This window comes from Triturus cristatus, chromosome 5_2 (genome assembly GCF_964204655.1).
Source record: "Triturus cristatus chromosome 5_2, aTriCri1.1, whole genome shotgun sequence".
Taxonomy (NCBI): Eukaryota; Metazoa; Chordata; class Amphibia; order Caudata; family Salamandridae; genus Triturus; species Triturus cristatus.
The window spans coordinates 753,661,267-753,677,860 of record NC_140588.1 but is presented as its reverse complement, the minus strand read 5'-3'; positions in this window follow the sequence as shown (position 1 = coordinate 753,677,860).

Genomic DNA, 16,594 nt, shown 5'->3' with positions numbered 1-16,594 from the left:
TTAGTTATAATGGATCATTCTGGGCATTTCAGACCATGTTCGTCTATGCTCTAGAGACCTATCCCCCGCGACCTCCGCGTTCCACTAGGTATAACTCCGCTAATAGAGCCTTGGTAAAAGGAATTACTGACATGGTTAGAGATGTCAATAACACTCCGTTTATTCCCAAGGATGAATTGCGAGTTTACATGGGTTGGAATGTTACGGAGTATGGCATTACTTTGGGTGAGAACAAACGTAAGAGTTCGACTCCGATCTGGGTCTGCCCCACCAAGGTCAGGTCTGTTTGCAAGGAAATGGGAGGAATCCGAAAGCTCGACTAGGGAAGAGTGACTGTACCGAAACATACGTTTTCCCGTCACAGTTTTCCCCTGCATTCTTAGCTGCTAAGGGCACCTATTTTGTTTGCAAAGACAGAGCATATACATGGTTGCCTGCTGACTTTTCAGGCTCATGTTATATCGCTCAACTGTTGCCTCCGACATACACTGCTGCACCGGATTATCACAAAACTAGAGTTGTGAGAGGTGTTTTCAATAAAGAAGACACTGCTGGCCAAGAAGCAGGAGACTTCTTCAAAGGTTTCCTTCCGTTTTGGGGGCCTATGGCCAACAGTAGAAACTTACGTCAACTAGCACGGGTAGTTGAATCCACTATTACCGAAACTGAGGGTGCCCTTAGTAACCTGACAGCTGAGCTTCAAGCGGATCGCCTCATGACGTTACAGAATCGTATGGTCCTTGATGTATTACTTGCAGATCGAGGTGGGGTATGTAAGATGATCCAATCGAGTTGCTGTGTTTTTATCCCAGATAATGCGCCAACAGTATATAAGGCCATTTCTAAGTTACACAAAATCTCTGACTCTATTCATGTAGAGGAAGGTGACTGGTCACTAATGGGATGGTTCTGGAATCTGTTACTCGCGTGGGGATGGAAAGTTCTGATAGTCATTGGTGTTGCGTTGGTATTTTTATTCTCGTGCTGTCTCATTGTTCAGTGTGGTCCTGCCTTATGTGGCCTTTGTGTTTCAACATGCGTAAGAAGACCACCTGTTTTTGGAGATACGCCACGAGATAGAATAATGCTCCAGCAACATATCAGTGACCTGATGAACATAGAGATGGACTCTGACATAGAGTAAGTTATTGCCTATGTAAGGGCAAAAGGACGGTCTGAGGTTCTGTAGCGATCCGAACCCGTGTATTCGGTATCATAGTACTGACACGATTTTGGTATCAATGAACCGTAAATGATCCATTTAATGCATGACAGTGTTTTCGCTGCGCTACGAGCATGAATTCACTGAGAAATAGGGCATTCTGTTGTAAAGTCATGGCATCCATTTTAGATACGGCATCCATTTTGTTTCTTGCCCTCACATAGTCAATGAACGAGCGATGACCCCGGCAGAATCACCTTGTTAAGGACACGTAAGCTCGAGCCCGAGGAAGCTGACGCTGCATGACTAAGCAGAATCAAGCTGCCTCCCCTGCCTGAGGCCAGCCCTGCTATACTGGTTCTCGTGTCCATTGTCCTGATTAAAGAGGCCGAAGACCGTAGCCATGCCCGTTTATGATCCATAAACACCTTTTATCCTACTTTTCTATCTCTTACACCTGGCTCTGCTCCTCTCCCTCTGGACTTTTACTATGGGGAGGATACGATTTTTATGATGGGGAGGATCGGGCAAAGAATGGAAAACTGACAAAGAGACTTGATCGAATACTGAAAACCTACGACTAATTATTGTTTGGTGTACGTTTTATTGTCTGTTTGGGATACCGGGTTGGGCATGAAAGATATTCGTGTAATGTTGCCTGAAGACATATTTTGTGTATTTAAGGAGCAACCCACTTTTTGCAATTCGAACAGTCTCGTAGATTCTGCCTTTGTGTGGTTCCTATGACTTCTGTGTCCCTGCAGCAAATAAATCTTGGTCTCTGACGCCACCATCGAGAAGCCCGTGTCTCTGTTTATTTGTGCACCAATGCAGGAAGGAACTCAGGGGTCTTTGGGTGTTGTTTCCCTGACACCTCTGGACTTTAAAAAGTCCAGAACCTCAAGGGGGTCTTTGACAACCTGAAAGGTAGTGGTTTGCAGTCAGACTGGTGGCACTGCAGGAAGTTGTTCTGGCTGATCAACTTGTTTCTCTAAATGGTGAAGTAGTGGCTGTTGGTGTACTTGTTGATTGTATATGGACCTAGAGAATTCACAGGGGTTGATGCAGTAGATACCTCCCTTGAAGAGTAATTTGTTTCTACTGAGCCTTTATCAATGGTGGTTTTACAGATGGTGGCTCTGGCTGATTTGATGAAGAACCTGCATGCAGAGCAAAGTTTTGTTTTTGGGAGAGATTGTCTGCGTTATTGATTGATCTCTAGTTCTTGTATTGCCTACTTATGGTGTAGCTGTTCTCTGTGAATGTTCTGAAGCACCACAGCAGAAGTGCTAGGAATTGGAGGATTATGTTTTTAATAAGTATTCTACAAGTCAGAACATGCTGTTCATATACATGGTTAAGATAATGAATGAGTACTTGTTTTCTTTTTTCCTATTGCTGTATTTTGTTGTGGCATGAAAGAGAGAGGAGAAAGAAGGTGGGTTTGACAGGTTCTGTGTTGTCAATGGGTCATGGACGGCTGCACTCGATTGATCAAAAAACATTCAGGGTGTTACATTTGAAGTGGGTATGCTCGGTCAAATGCTACATGATGTCCAGGATGTTGAGGAGCACATCAAGGGAATCTTTCATTCTAGTCGTGGCTGTCAATAATGAGGAGGAAGATTACATGGATGGTGAGGGAGGGTGTGTTGAACTAAGTTCTAAGATTTCTTCAATAAAATATTTTTTATTTTTAAGAAGTCCATAGATTAGGGTCAAGATGACGGTCTGTGTTTGAGATAAAGTGAAGCAACAAATAACATGCTTGAATGACTTGAATGTTGCTGGATTGAGCACTGCAGTATCAGGTAGACTTGTGGATGACAACAAGGCCCCCTCTTCTCTTCTGCATGTTGTCTACATGTTTGATGTTGTAGACTGTGGGAATGAGGGCTTGAGGATATGTGTATATGTGAGTGTTTGCGTGTGTGTGTCATGTCTCTGTAACGAAGAGATGATTTAGGTTATGGTGAATGAGGATGTCTGTAATGTTTAGTGCATTCAGGTCTGCAGAGTGTGTGTTGATCAGCAGAAGTATAAAGTTTTTTTTCAGTTAATGGTATGTGCAGGCACTTGAGAGAGACATAATCTTTTTGGTATTTGTTGTGCAATTGTAGAGTGCGTGGTTGTATTAACTGTCCTTGAGTGCGGGTACTTGGTGTAATACTTGGCGTGCAAGGCAAATATTGTGAATGGTTTACTTTAAAAGTATGAATTTCGGCCCATGTGGTGGCATGCTGGCTTTTCAAAAAAGTATGTGTTGTTGAGAAATATAAAGGGTTCCTAGACATGCAAAGAAGGTATTCAAGGCTTTCAACAACACATGTGGGTCTTGACGTGAACTGAATCAATTTGCAATTAATTATGTGCTTGCATTCAGATCAGCATTTCAAAACAAATACTGAAATCTTCTAGAATAGGCAAGTTGTGGTATCCAGTGAAATATAGTGGGTCGAGTGCAAAAAAAAACTTCCGGACCATACGGTTCATTTTAGTATTTTAAAAGACAAAAAGAAGCGTTTGGAGATGGGTTGCATCTGATCAGAATTATTCTTTTATTTTTTTCTCATTCTTTTGTATTCTGCTCCTGTCCATGACACAATTCTCTAATAAAAGACACACAGATGATGGACGGAATGCAGAGCAAATCAAACATTCACCCCCAGTCACAAATATGTGAGTTAAATCCATCGTTCTTTTGCTCACCATGCCACCCCAGTTTAGACCCAGCCATTTGCAAATCAGTCTAGACCCCAAGTCTAGGTGAAACCCCGAAACCAGTCCCAGGATGCTTGTTTTCAGTCCAGGGAGGACCTGGCTTGACTGTTCGGGCTGGACTGTTCCCATAGGGATCAGGGTCAAGACTGATTTGCATATGGCTGGGGTCAAACTGGAATGGCATGGGGAGCAAAAACGATGGGTTTAGGCCCAGATCTCTGTACTGGGATGAATGTTTGACATGGTTCTGCATTCTGTTTATCGATTGTTCTTTTTACAATTCTTTAATAAGCAAGGTTGTTGACTATGAATGAGTCACGAAAGGAGTTAGTGTTAGTAGCTAAAGGACAGGATTAGGATGAAGGCAAAAAGAGAGATCTTGGCTGGAATACACAATTGTTGGGTAGAGTATGAGAGGGAAGAATAACTGCCATTAGTAGAAGTTAGGAGAGCATAGACTTCGCATAGAGAAAGTCAAAATATCAGTTTTGCATAGTCTCCTTAGAGAAAATGGTGACGAAGGAAGGCAAGGGGCAGTGAGTGGTATCTTAAGAAGGTAGGATGGGAAATGTAGAAGTAGTGATTGCTAGTTTTCTGGGAGCAGGAATGGTTGTTAAGAGTGTGGTTCTGATTGTCTTGCAAGAAGTAGAAAAAATAAAGTAAATTAGGGAGAGCCGAAGTCAGGGACAAAGGAAGTACGTGGTTTAACACTAATGAATAAAAAAGCAAGTCAACAAAAAAGAAAATATCATAGTGTAGATACTAGTCACACAAATGGAATATATTAAATATAGTCGGCGGGTAAAGGTTAGCGAGATGCACAAACACTTTTCCATAGTTAAATGTCTCCCAAATCTAAGATTTGTGCTGGGCCTAACAACAACAAAACAGACAATTGACCTTGAAACCCCCACAACAAAAAAAGCATTCTCGTAAATGCTCTAATGAGATAACAGCATCTGCACATGCATATTTTCAAACAGCCAAAGGCAAGCAATAAATTAATGAAAATTGGTCTAAGAGTGCACCTGTGAGTCTCACATCCCAAATTCTTGAGAAACACTGCACATAAGTGTCACATCGTATCAAAGAAAATATAAATATATGTATGAAAAATAATGTATGTTCTTGAACAGTACCTCACCCACTTGTACCTCACTCCCGATCACATTCTGCGAAATAGAAAAAGGACACAATGTATCAGAGGAGAATTAAGACATGTCATTACTTTTGCATTTATGTACTAAAAGGCCGTGTTAAATGTGCAGGAAACCAGGTTTCAATTAATCCGCCTCTGTTTTTGCTGCATTGATATTAAATGTTCCCTACACTTCGTGGAATGGATTGGCGTTTCAAGTCTAGAAAATGCATGCATATTTATTTGAATTCCAGTCAGCCATGTAATGGACTTATAACCCGAAAGGAAAAATGCATAATATGAAGAAAGGAATGAGATAACAGAACGGAAGCATCACGTGGTGAACCATTATAGATTAGCACACCAATACAGAGCTGCAAGAGTATCATCAAACGGGAATGGCATGCCAAGGGGTAGATTTTACAAAATGCATGCGGTTTCTGGTCATGCAGGGAAAACTTGCCAACCTGTTTCCTGAAAATACATCTCGTTTCACGAGCAAGTAGCATACTTTAACCTCTAGCAGGGGGCGTATTGCAATTCATTGAGTATAGTCAACCATTTGCTTGTATAGTCCAGACATTGGCACCCTGTGCAGAGGCGGGAGACCCTGTGATTCGATGGGCCCTGTAACTAATTACCGCCCCGTTCGGAATTACGGGATCCATGGAAACAGCGCACTTCTGGTGCATTGTACCGGGGCATTTCGACTAAAGCAGCCCAAAGGGTCCAGTTGAAACTCCGTCCGGAAATGGGCTTATGCGCAGAGGCTAAAAAATAGTGCAAGCAGTTACTTTATTTAATTGCATACCGTCTTTCTGGATATTGGACTGTCAGTGTCATCATGGATCATGCTGTGCGGATATTCTCTGCACTGGTGCCACGCATTTGTTTCAAAGATGCCACTTCAAATGCGCCTCATTCACAGCCAGCCAAACACATCGGTCTCTGTGCCGCTTATTTCTATTCCAGCCAGCCTTGGATAGTTGGTGAAAGAGTGAACATATGGAAGATGGTCAAGCAGAATATCACCATCTAACACTACATTAATCCCAATCCGCTTTACCTAAGGTGGAATTAGCATACAACGTTCACCTCTGAGATCCTGCTTCGCCCTCACCCTGCCCTTGATGACAGCAATGTAACCAAACTGAATCCAACTACATTGGACTGTGCTCTTCACCACAACAGTGTCGAGGCTGGCTGGCAGGCATGGCCTTTAATGGCTCATTATCTCCCCTCACAAGCCGTGCAGTGCCGCTCTATATCAACCCAGATATGGCCATTGACAACAACATGAGCAAAGCACAAACATGATCTTGCATATAGAGGGCCAGGTTTACGAAGGGCTTGCATTATGTGAGGCAAGGTATCGTAAGGCAACACAAGTCCTTTAGTGTATATAGCTGCCTTGCGTTACATTGCAGTGAGAAGGCGTTCCATGGGTGGAGTGTGGGCGTTTCCACGCATTAACCCATAGATTTTGACCAATTCCAAGATTTACAAAGAATTGTAAACCTGGGAATGTGCACCTCACAGAGCCAGGAGTAACAACGAGAGATATCTTTATTTCTCCTCGTTACTTCCGCATCATACATAGAAAAAGGAAAATGCCCTTAATGTGTTTTTGTGCAAAAACAATCCTGCCTGTAACACAGTCACTCTAACACCATGGTGCAAGAGTGTCTGAGTTGACGCTAGGCGGCACCATGTGCGGCGGGGCAAGAAGGCAGCAAATTTGCACCATATAGTTGTAAATATAGGCCCAGATTTATCATATTTTCATGGAGCACAACGCAGCTAGCAACCCTGCTGTACTGCAGCAAAAGGCAGGAATGCACCTATTTAACATTATACTGTCCATTCCTGTCCTTTCTTTGCACTAGCACACATTTGGCTGCCTAGCCCATATGCAGGCAGCCTAGCGTCATGGTGCAAGGCTGCCTACGTTTCAGGCAAGATTGCTTTTGTGCAGGTACGGCCTTCCTGCACAAAAACAATCCTCAGAGGCTTTTTTTGCTTTCTCAGCACCCTTAGAAAGAGGAAAAAATTATGTTTCCTCGTTACGCCTTCCCTGGGTGGGGGGGGCATAGCATTTTAATGCATTCCTGGTATACCACTAATGGTAAATCTGGTAATATGCCAAAATCCATAGGTGGAAGTGTGGGAAAACCCATGCTCCACCATGGAACGCCGCTGCTCAAGCGCAGAGTGAATTATTTTCAAATTAAAAAGTCTCAGCTTATCAGAAACAGGGCTAATCCCTGCCGCTCATTGTGTTTTTTAGATGGATCTTTGCTATTGTCTTAGAGAAGATCAGGAGTTGTACACCACATAAATTATAATCAGAATTACTAATCTATTTTCAGTCAATAATGAGAGTTTGATATGCTTTAAAGGGTTTTATCCAATCTTTTTAGTGATTCATCTTTATTAAGATCACAAGTTAATTTTGTATTAATAATCAAATATGAACAAAATTCAATTATCGATATTAGTCACTGAAATCATGATAAATGCATCAAGCGCGTTCCATAAATGAAAGAATCCCTATCCGAAGAATTAGTAAAAAAAAGTGTTAGGCAGAACCCCTAAAGAGTTCCAGTTAGAGAGAGAGTTGGAGAAAAGCTTACAGATCAGCATTAAAGTCAGCTCAATAGATACAAATATCAATAAAGCAGAACTTCCCATAAAAAGATGTTCAAGAAACTCAGTAGAGTCTCAGAGTGATGTGAAACAGGGGTAAATAAGTTTGGACAATTGTCCGGAAAAGTGTGTGGTAGAAGTGTGGGTCTATTATAGGAACACCCACTATTATAGACTAAACATATTGCGCCTTCCGTCTTTGGTCAGCCAATCAGCTTTCAATGCCCTCCTGGGAACAGGTTCACTCCTCGCCTTCTCACAGAAACACAATAGACTTCAGACAGCAACGTTAAATTTGCAACTAAGTTGTATCAATTCTAAGTTGCATTATAAATCACTCTCACATTCAGGTCTACTTAGCCACATATAAACTACATTTCTTACTTTCTAATATATCAGGTTTATGAGCAATGGTCTATGTTGAAGTTGAAACATCAATATAACGGAAAGAAAGCATTCCGCACAGTGACCAATTATTCTCTTTAAGAATGCTAAATCTTCATATATGAACTCTTCATTACCCCATTGAATGAATCATTTCTAATATTTTGTTAACATTTGTAGATTTAGCTGAAAACGTTTATGCAACTATTATTCATAGTTGTATCATTTACTTTGGTTGGCTGATGGCCATAAAAGCAACACAATTAAAATATTTTACGAATGAAGCACAAAACAATGTCAGCTAAAACAAAATATAGAAATATCATGCAAAAAATATTCTTAGACATATCTACTTTTGGCCTAAGGACACAAAACAGATATACAAACACTTGACCATAGACAGAAATCTAGTGTGGTCCATCATGCCTAAAAGTACAGTTTAAACATGTCATGCTGAAATGAATTAGTTTGCAAGAGCATCAGACTAGAATATTAAACTGTTATAAGCAAGCACTCCAAATAAGTGCACTACTGGACATGTACAATATATACTTAACACCAAAAACATACAGGTTTATCCATTATAAAACCAAAAGTGGTATAGATCATCAAACATCAAAAAAGGACAGTCTTTCACCGCCATTTCTCCACTAGAGATAGCACTAGTTTATAGCCTAATAGTCAAACTGGACTCCTCTAATAGTTCAATGGTATGTGTACTTTTGTATAGACCACCCACACCGATTTTTTTTTTTTTTTTTTTTTGTTTAAATTATTTTTATTGCAGGAATTAGTAAATCTTTACATAATCGGCCAGCATTACATCTCAAGCCGGAGCGTTGAAACCCAACTCTCCGATCCCCTCCGGAAGTTGCTTACACAGCCGTTCAGCCCACAACCCTGGGGTCGGGCGGCGAAAGTCCGTGGGGGCTCAGGAGGTTGTCGAGGTCGGCCCGGAGGATTCGTTGTCCTTCATCTGCTTTTCTAAACAACCCTATAACTCCAAAAACACCCCCCCACCCTTAAAACCCCCCAATCCTAGAAAAACCCTCCCCCCCACCGCCATCAGCGCGCGGCATCAACCGCAACCAGATCTTCTTGGGGACCCATGGGGAAAACAATAAAGCTGAGAAGTGCAACCGTCTACCGGGACTCAGGGCGCGCCGCTACCTCATGTTCGGCATCGCCGGGGGCGCAGTACTCCCTAAGGGCCTGCACAAGCATCTCCCACTCCAGCGCTGTCTCCTCGGCCTTCTCGTTACGCTGCCTCCAAGCTAGCTGGTATCTAAGCGTACTCTCCCCCGCCGCCCACTTCAAAAATTCGCTGTGCCACCGGCTCCCTGTCGGGCCGGTCCGTGCCTTCCAATTCCTGGTCACCTCCCGTTTAGCAAGGAGCAGCCCCAAATCGATGAATTTACTAGATATTTTATTCTTGGGGGTATGAGGGAACCAATGCAGGAGACCCACCGCCGCATCCAACGAAAGAGATCTCCCCGTCGTTTCCTCCAGGGTCTTCCCCACTTCCTCCCAATAGACCGACAATCCCGGGCAGGCCCACAGCATGTGGAGAAGGTCCGCCTCCTGGGCCGGGCACCTGGGGCACTCCGCTGAGGCCGCCGCAAAATATCGCCTGATTTTCACCGGGGTCAAATATGCTCTATGGAGCACATAATAGTGGACTAATTGAAAGCGGGCGTGGCGCGTGCCCTTCCAGGCACGCCGCACCAGCTGAGCCCAGGTCGTCTCTGGGATCTCCTTGCCAATGTCCTCCTCCCATCGGTTTCTCAGGGTGGTGAGGGGAGCCAGCCCCTCTTTGAGCAGTCTACCGTAAAGGCATGTGACCGCCCTTACCGTGCCCGCGGACATCATCACGTATTGGCACACTGGGGATAAAAGGGGTTCTGCCTGCCCGGACCTCCAGTGCGCCTGGATCGCTCGAACAAGGGCCGAGTGCAACAAAAAGTCGCCGCGGGGAATCCCGAAGCGATCAATGAGCTCCTGGAATGGCAAGAGCGTCCCGTCCTCGTAGAGATCACCGATGAGCTGCAGGCCGGCGTCCTCCCAGGTCGCCAGCCGCGACCAATCACCCCCATGGGGCAAAGCCGTTAGCATCCCCAGCGGTATTTCGGGTGCATACGGTGTCCGCTGGTGGCCCCGGGCGTGAGCCCGGTTCCAGCACAGGCGAACAGTCCGCTCCTCCATAGACAAGTCCTGCAAGGCCAATCGTTGCCTCATCACTATGAAGGAGAGAACATGCCTGGCCATACCCGTTCCCCTCCTGTCCTCGGGGCCCCGGAACTCCCGAGCGATCTCCTGGGTGAAGGTCTGGAGCTGCGCTGCTAAGTAATATTTTTCGAAATCCGGCGCCGCAAGCCCACCCTCCTCCTTCGGCCTCATCAGGGTCTTGAGGGCCACCCGCCGGCGGCCCGAGCCCCAGAGGAATCCGACTATCATGGACCGTAATAGTCGAAACGTGGTCGGTGGGATCCAGATCGGTAGTGTCCGGAAATAATATAACAGCCGGGGGAGCGCCACCATTTTAAGCAGAGCGATCCGCCCTGCCACCGAGAGCGGCAGCGTGGCCCAAAAGCCCATACTGCCTCGCAGTGCCCGGATGCCCCGGGCAATGTTCCCATCAAGGAGGCCAGAAGGTTCGTGGTAGACATACACCCCTAGATATTTGAAGCAGTCGGGTTCCCATCTAATCTCCCTACTCAAGGCAGGTGTAGGGGTGCCCCTGCGAATCGGGAAAAGACATGTCTTAGTCCAATTCACTCGAAGGCCCGAGACCTCCCCAAACTCCGTAAGCGCCGTCGCAGCTCCACGTAGGGCAGCAAGCGGATCTTCCAGGAAGAGCAACAGGTCGTCTGCGTATAGGGAGACGTAGTGCGGGCCCGACAGGGTCCACAGGCCCGCGTAATGGGCTCCCGACCGGAGATGCAACGCAAGAGGCTCCACCGCCAGCGCAAAGAGCAGTGGGGAGAGCGAGCAGCCCTGCCTCGTGCCCCGTTCCACCGGGTATCGTGAGGAAATCAGCGGTCCCGCCCGAACCCTGGCTGACGCCGAGGCGTACAGCACCCTGGTCCAGCTGACGAAACCCTCTCCGAGGCCGAACCTCCGCAACACAGTGCAGAGGTAGTCCCATTCCAGGCTATCAAAGGCCTTCTCTAAGTCTACTGATAGGACAACCGGGCATGGGGCGTCCACAAGCGGTTCCCCAAGCAAGCGGCACAACCTGCGAATGTTCATGGTCGTGTTACGCCTGGGGATAAAGCCAGCCTGGTCCTCATGCACTAAAGAACTCATGTGCCCAAGCAGCCTCGTGGCCAAGATGCTGCTAAGTATTTTATAATCCACCGTCAGCATCGATAAGGGACGGTAGGAGCCCGGATCGGATGAGTCCCTGCCGGGCTTGAGGAGCGGGACCACCAATGCCTCACACATCGAGCCTGGAAGGCGCCCCAGCCTCCTCGCCTCTCTATATACCACCAACAACCTAGGGGCTAGGAGATCGGCATAAGCCGCATAGAACTCTACAGGAAGCCCGTCCAGGCCCGGGGTCTTATTTCTCGCCATCTTTTTAATGGCGCTACGGATCTCTCCCAGTTCTATGTCGGCCCCCAAGGTTTTAGCCACCTCCTGCTCCATCGCTGGAATCTCTAGGGGCCGCAAATAATTATCTAGCAGGGCAGGGTCTCGGACAGAGCGACTGCGGTACAAGCGCTCATAGTATTGCCGGTAGCAGCTCAAAATCGCAGGCTGAGTATACACCTGGGTTCCGTCTGCCCTACGCATGGACGTCGTCAGTGAAGTCTGCCGCGCAGGGTTGGCCAGCCACGCTAACAGCGCGCCCGACCTATCCCCCTCCGCGATGGACCGAACCGTATAGGCTTTATAGTCAAAACAGCGGAGCCGTTCGACCTCTGCTGCCACCGCCTCCCTCGCCTCCGCCGTGCGCGCCTGTAACTCTGGGTGCCCTGGGCGACGTAATTCCAGCTCGCGGAGTTTCCGATCCGCTGTCTCCAGGTCCGCGAGGATAACTCGCCGCACACCGACCTGTTTAGATATGCAGTACCCTCTCACCACCACCTTAAAAGCGTCCCACTCTAGCGCTCTCGTGCTCGCGGTGCCACCGTTGGACGCAAAGTACTCCGAGATCGTGTCACCCAGGTCCGCCTTGAAGACACTGTCCTCAAGGGTCTCGGGACGTAATTTCCAGGTGGGCACCGCCGGCACCCCAGGAAACCAGCGAAGGTCCAACAGGAGGGGGTTATGATCAGAAATGGTTCTGGTCAAATATTCAGACCGGACCGCCGCCGAAACCAATTCGGGCGAACCAAGAAAGCCGTCCAATCGAACGTGCAATTCATGGAGGCTCGAGAAGTAGGAGTAGTCCCTAGTTGTGGGGTGTTGCGCCCTCCAAATGTCCGTTAGGCCCCAGTGAGTCTGCCAGTCCTGACGGTCCCTAGCCAAACGACGAACCGGAGAATCAGGGAGGGGTGGGTGCGAGCGGTCATTGTCTACATCCACTACGGAATTGAAATCGCCACCCAGCAGGATGGGCCCGGAGAGGCAGTGGGCCAGCGAGCCCGATAACCTGGAAAGGAAGGCAGTCTGGTCGACATTAGGAGCATACACACAGCAAACGTTTAGGTCTCTCCCTCCCAAAGTCCCCGAAATGGCCACATAGCGCCGCTCTGGATCTATCACTGAGTTCGTGACCTGGAAGGGGACCCCAGCTCTAACCCAGATCAGCGCCCCTCTGGCATACGCGGAGTACGAGGTGCAAAAGACCTGCCCCCTCCATCTACGCTGTAGCGCCGCCCCTTCCGCCTTGTTCAGATGGGTTTCCTGCAGCAGCGCCATTTGTATCCCCCTACGCACTAAATAAGCGTGGACCTTGTGACGCCTGGACATTGTATGAAGCCCCCGTACGTTCCAAGTAACACATTTCAGATTGGCACTCTCAGCCATTGTCCCATATCAGTCTCGCAAAGTCTCCCCAGCTGGGTCCCAACCATAAAAGGACATCAATCCTCATAGCACTGATGGCGGCCATTGTCCCCAAACAAAACTGAACAACCCAAATATTAATTAACTCCCCATCCACCCTCCCCAGAACAGGACCCAAATAGCACCATCTAGTTCCCATCCAAACCACACTCCCCAACAACCCACTACACCTTACTAATCCTGCAGTCGCCACCACAGGAAGGCCTTAAGGGCCAGGTGCGGGCCGGACGGAGGCAATGGGCCCTCGTCGCCCAGGCCACCAGGACTAAAGCAAGCCCACAACAGTGTCACGAAAAGACCCCCTGGGGGCCAGTCCAGGGCACCCCGCCCATCCTACCCCGGTAGACAACCACTCTTACCGTCCCCTGCCATCCCCCCGCCGGGCCCCCACCCAAACTGAAGAAGAACACCCAGTTACCCCTGTCCATCCAGTATGTCCTCCACCGATTGTGGTGTGATCTCCGGCGTATGGCCACTGTCCGGTACAGATCCCTCGGAGTCCGTTGAGCCCCCCTCGTCATCCGGGATCCCCTCCTCCGCCGTGGCATCGACCCGTGACCCAGACAGCGCCGTCAGCACCTCCAGCACTCCCCTCCGCTCCGTCGATGTCTCCACAGTTGAGGGACCCCCCGATCGGCCTCCGCGACCTCTAGTCCTCCTGGATCTCCTCCTCTGTCCCGGCTCTGCCATCCGTCTAGGCGAAGAGCCGGATCCACCTTTCCCCGCTCTATAGAGTTCGAGCCAGTGACAAGCGTCCTCTGGGGTGTCGAAGAACTGGGTTTTGTCATCGACAATTACGCGGAGTCTCGCCGGGTAGAAGAGCGAGTACTGGATACCCTCACTCCGGAGCTCGCGCTTGACCGCCAGGAAGGAAAACCGTCTGCGTTGGGTTTCATAGGTGTAATCCGGAAAGATGTTCACCTGACTATTCGCCACTTTGAATGGTCCATTGTGTCTGGCGGCATTGAGGATCAGGTCCCTATCCCTGAAGTGCAGCAACCGCGCCACCACCGGCCGCGGGGCACGGCCCTGCTGCGGCGGCCTCGCCGGGACTCTATGGGCACGCTCCAGAGTGTAAAAGGAGGACAAACCCTCCGGGGCCACCGTGTCTCGGAGCCAGGCCTCCAGATACGCCACCATGTCGCCATCCTCGACCTTTTCCGGCAGGCCAACCACACGAATGTTGTTCCTCCTGTTGCGGCCTTCTGCATCCTCCGCTCTCTGCTCGAGGACCGTGATCCGGGATAAAGCCTCCTTCATTTCCGCGGCCAGGGTGCGCTGCGCCGGCTCCAAGGTTTTCACCGAGCCCTCCACTTCCTTGACCCGGTCCGACAGTTTGCCGTGGTCCGCTCTAAGGAGACCCAGGCTCGTCGCCACCTGGGCAATGTCCTGCTGGAGGGCCGAGCGCGTGGTCTCTATCGCCTCCAAAACACGGTCGAATTGCTGCTGCAGAGGTGCACCACCGGCCTCCTCTGGACCTCCGCGTTCCTCCTTGTCCTGGGTCTCCAAGTCCGAGACGACCTGGGCAGTCCCCTTGGCACCTCTAGGCTTCCCCATGTCGCCGGCCGTTCTCCGCCCGGGTCCCGGGGCAGGCGTCCCCAAGTGTCGGCACCGGCTACGACTCCCTCGGGTGCTAGGCCTCAAGTCAAATGCCGGAGATCTCCGTCTCCAAGGCCCGTTGGATCGTCCCAGCCGCGGCCCGTGCCACCACGTTGCCGTCCGGGGGCACCGTGGAGGAGGCGGGGACAATCGTCGCCGGGCCGGGCAGGCCCACACGGCCGACCGAGTGTCACCAGCTCTACCGGACGACTCGCGGTTCCAAAGGGTTGCGCCTCCCATGGGAGTGGGTCAGCCAGGAGAAAGTAGCCAAGTACGATGCAGGGAGTGGGGCCACCGTCGGGATCTCCAGTTGTCCCAACGTGGGCTCCGCTATGGTGTGGGCATCCGTTCATCCGAGTGCAATCCCCAGTAGCAGAGACCACTCTGACCGATGTCCAGTTTCAATCCCCACCGGGAGACCACCGATCAGGGGGCGCCCCGTCGTCAGCGACGATCCTCCAGTCTATCGGATCCGGCCACGGGGACAAAGAAGTCCGGGCGCCATGTTGGGTCACACTCCGCAGTTCCCCTAACTGCGATTTGCACCGGGTCACCGCTCGTGCCGATCACGCTGGGGGCCCCGGCAGGTCTCCGTTGGGCCGGTCGCCAAAACATGGGGGTCGGGGTGCCCCGTAGCCGCCGATTTACAGGATAATCACGGGCTCAGTCCCGGAGCCGAGCTCTCAGGCGACCATCGCCATCGGCGCCCAAGCCACGCCCCCATAGACCACCCACACCGATGCCGTAATTTCCCAAAGCATTTGCAAATAGCATCGCGTCCCTGACCATGGACTATGCTAAATTCCTGGTCATAGGAGACATGAACTTTTGGGCTAAAGAAATGGAAGGGGGAAAAGCGCTAAGGAACTGACTGAGTCCTTACAAAGTCTAAACCTCACGCAACACATCCAAGTGCCCATGCATATGAAAGGTCACAAACTCGACCAAGTTTGGTCTATTAATCTTACCCTCCAGAATTTAGCAATTCACCCTTGTTTATGGTCACTTTGATTATGATCACTTTTTTTTGTTTATCTTTTTTTTTGTTTATGGTCACTTTGAGTCACTTTGTTTATGGTCACTTTGAGTGACATTACTCTGCCCAAAACGTTGCCCCATCAAAAAGGCTCATCTAGAAATTGGAATCACATAAACATAGAATTCCCATGTGATACCCTGAACCGTGAGCTGCCTATAAGTTTGGACAACATAGACAACTTTGAGAGAGATATTGCCAAATGGCAATTGAATGCCATTAACACTCAGGCCCCTTTACTGGTTCAAACCTCTTGTATTAGGTGGCATGAAGCATCTAAATGGTTCACTGCTGACCTGAAATCTGCTAAACTTAGAGCACATCAGGCCAAAAGGAAATGGCGTAACACCTATTCGACAGAATCTAGAGAACAATATAATGTGAGCCTAACAGCATACAAAAAGCCATCCTGGAGGCCAAAAAATTGATTTTACCAACAAAGTACTAAACTCAAATAACAAGACAAAAGATATATTTAAAAAAAATATATATTAAATGCATTAAACAAAATTATAATTAAAAAAAAAAGACAAAAGATATCTTTAATACAGTAAGGGAGTTATCAAACCCTGATCGTGTGCACCCCCTATCATTGCTACACAGAAATTGTGTAATGACTTTTTGTAGATAAAATCAGGAAAATCCAAGAACCAATAGACCCCAACCACAAAGATGTGGAAGAAATTTCAGGAAATACCAACTCCAACCTTATGGCTGCTTTTCCACGCCTAAATCAAGAACATCTCACTGAACTCCTAAATAAAGTAAAATCATGCGCCTGTAAAAATCAATTTTCATTGCATTGACAGAGATTATCCTTGCCCTACTGAATCTATCCTTGACCCAAAGGACTGTGCCAGCAGTCTTTAAAGAAGCAGTGGTCATTCCACTTAAA